This window comes from Fukomys damarensis, unplaced genomic scaffold, assembly GCF_012274545.1.
Source record: "Fukomys damarensis isolate Sample0158 unplaced genomic scaffold, DMR_v1.0_HiC HiC_scaffold_39, whole genome shotgun sequence".
In the NCBI taxonomy this organism is placed as follows: Eukaryota; Metazoa; Chordata; class Mammalia; order Rodentia; family Bathyergidae; genus Fukomys; species Fukomys damarensis.
This window is the reverse complement of record NW_022900951.1, coordinates 125,057,573-125,060,961: the sequence shown is the minus strand read 5'-3', so window position 1 is coordinate 125,060,961 and position 3,389 is coordinate 125,057,573.

Sequence of the window (3,389 nt, the reverse complement as noted above, 5' to 3'; positions counted from 1 at the left end):
ACAGGGTCTCACTATGTAGTTGAGACTGACCTGGAACTCACTATGTAGCCCAGGCTGGTCTCGAACTCACAGCAATCCTCCTACCTCAGCCTCCCGAGTGCTGGGATTACAGGCGTGCACCACCACGCCCGGCCTGTGTCAAGATTTTTTTTTAAATCAAAAAGAGGGCTGGGCATTTAGCTCAGCAAAATTCTGATGAAGTACTGAGCCTCCCGTATTTTGTTATTGCAACACAAATGACCAAGACATTACCCTGGCTCATCTGGGTGACATAATCCTCAGGAGAAGGAGGCAGAGGGGAAGGGGGGGGTGGAGCAGAGATTTGAAGAGGGAGGCTGAGGCAGGAGGGTTCCAAGTTTGAACTCAGCTTAGACCACTTAGCCAAAAGTTGTCTTAAAAGCCAATAAAAAAATAAGGAAGGGGCTGGGGATGTAGCTTAAGGCAAAGGCCCTGGGTTCAGCATCAATAAAATAAAGAAAAATAGATTGTGCTACTGAGGATTGATTGAACCCAAGGCCTTTGCACTGAGGAACTACATCCCCAGCCCATTGTTTACTTTATAGTTTGTCCAAGATGGGCTGAAACAGGGTCTTCCTACCTCAACCTCCCAGAGTGCTGGGGCGACAGGTATTTGTCTCGGTGTCCGACTTGATGCTGGCCTTAAAGACAAGTGGTGTGGTCACAAGCCAAGGGGTGGAGGCAGCCACAGGAAGCCAGAAAAAAGAAGGAAAGCACCAGGGATTTCCCCAGTGAAATGGACCTCAGACTTCCGGCCCCCACCTGCAGCTCTGGGCACACAGGATCCAATGGCTTCTCTACACGTTTTTTCTTTGGATTTTTTGAGGAAGGATCTTGCTGTATATTTTAGGCTGCCCTTGAACTCGCTATTTAGCCCAGGCTGACCTCAAATGCATGGCAATCATCCCGCCTCCATCTCCCCACCGCTGAGATTTTAGGTGTGCACCACCACATGTGACTTATTTAATTAATTTACTTATTTTTCAAGATAGGGTCTTGCTGTGTAGCCCAAGTTGGCCTTGATGTCACCATCCCACTGTCTCAGCATCTACCTTTTTTGCAGCAAGACTGAAACATCTACTGCCAGGTGTGGTGGTGCACGCATGTAACCCCAGCACCTGAAGGCCGAGGCAGGAAGATCACTGCAAGTTTGAGGAGAGGCAGGGCTGCACATAGTGAGACCCTGTCTCCAAAAGAGAGAGGGGGAAGGGGATTTGAATCCAGTCAGGAGTGGTGGCGCAAGACTGTCATTCCAGTACCCAGGAGGCTGAGGCAGGAGAGTCACTGCATGTTCCAGGTTAGACTAAGCTACAGAGGGAGTTGAAGGACAACCTGTACTACAAAGTGAGACCCGAATTCAAGATTTCCACCAAAAATATGACTTGCCTTTCCCTTGGCTTTGATACAAACAGGCAGCACATTACAAATTGTGCTCTTAAGCAGGGTGTGGTGGCACACACCTGTCATCTCAGCACTTGGGAGGCTGAGGCAGGAGGATCTCTGTGAGTTCAAGGCTAGCCTGGGCTAAAGGGAGACCTTGCCTCAAAAACAAACAACAAAACTTTGGGTCCTATTTCCCCTGCGGGCATAGTCACCTAAAATGGCCTGTTTCAAAGGTGACCTTAGGAGGAGCCTAAGGGGAATGAGACAGCCACGCTGGGGTCTCTCCCCTGGGCAAAAACCACCCAGGTGCTTCCGATTTCAGCAGGGCTTACAGGGCCACTGCAGTGCCGCGATAAGGCTGCAGGAGCCAGGACCCAGAACAAAGGGTCCCAGGATGCAACAGGTGATGAACATCTGCAGGTGACAGCGAATGGCTCCAGGCGGTGGCCCTGTGAGCAGGACAGCGTGGGGGGAGGGGCTTGTGCATTTTCTTCTTTACATTTTTTGGTGTTTTTGAGACAGGGCCTCACTGTGCAGCCCAGGCTGGCCTTGAACTCTCTGCGATTGGCCTGCCTCAGCATCCTGAGTGCTGGGATCACAGGTGTGCCCGAAGCCTGCGAGATTATGTGCAGGTTCTCACCGGGGGCTTTTCCACTTAGCCCTGTGTGTTCTAACTTCCGGGCTGCCTCTAACCCTCTGATAGCACGAGCCAGGGGTGATGGACAGCCCTGTGTGTAGTCCCGTGTGTGTCCCTGTAGCAGGCTGGGTAATGACTCACAAAGATATCAGGTCCTAGCCGGGCATGGTGGTGCCTGCCTATCATCCCAGCAGTCCGGAGGCTGAGGCAGGAGGATCGCTGAGCGTTCCAGGCCAGCCTGGGCTTTGTACGTAGCAAAACCCTGTCCCCCCAAAACCCAAACGGAAACAAACAACAAAAATCCCCAGAATGGTGAGGGGATGCATCTCTGCTCAGTGATAGTTTGTGGCAGTGCCCCAACACACAGGGGAATCTGTGGAGCCTCCCCTGGGCATCCGAGGGGCAGCATTTGTGGTTGGAGAGCTGGTGGTGGCCACCTGTATTCCAGCTCAGTGTTTGCTTCCTTGCTCTCTTTTTTTGGGGTGGGGAGAGGGTCTCACTATGTAGCCCAGGCCAACCTCGAACTTGTGGAGATCCCCCTGCCTCAGCCTCCTCATTGCTGGGATGACAGGTGTGCACCACCACTCTGGGACACTCTGGAGCCGCTCTCCAACGTGACTGCACTGTGTGCAGGAAGGGATGGGGCCTGGGAGGTGCAGTCGCTGGCCTCTCCCCTAAGACGACGAAAAAAACCACGAAGATGACGACTGGCCCAACTCCTCCTCCCTGTCAGCTCGCAGCCGAGCCTCCAGGAGGCCGAGCCCTGGGGCAGCTGGCGGTGGGGCAATGGGACCAAAAGGGGACCAGCGGATCCCCAAGGCGGAGGGCAAGGGAACCGGGTGGGGGCGTGGCCAGATGTGGCTCCGCCCCATACAACCCTCCCAGAGCTGGAAAAGGGACAGCTCTAACCTGACCCCATCCACACCCCTCCCAGGATGTCCCTCTTACTTTTTCTTTTTTCATTTTGTTGTTTTGAGACAGAGTCTCACTATGTAATTCAGACCTGCCTTCAACTCATTATGTAGCCCAGGCTGGCCTTGAACTAGCAGCAATCCTCCTGCCTCAGCCTCCTAAGGGCTGGGATGGTAGGTGTGCACCACCACACCCTCTTGATTAATGCATTTGGATGGATGGATGGATGGATGGAGGAAGGAACAAAAGGAGGTGTCCCAGGCTCAAGGACTCCAGGACACGGGACTTGAGGCAGTGAACTCATCAGTGGGAGTCTCTGAGCACAGTGGCTGGTGGTGGCAGCTGCCAGGGTGGGGTCACGCTGACCAGGTCCTCCTGACCCTTCTCTTTCTCAAAGCAAGGGCCTCTGGAGGCTCCATCCAGAGTGAGGCTGAAGTTC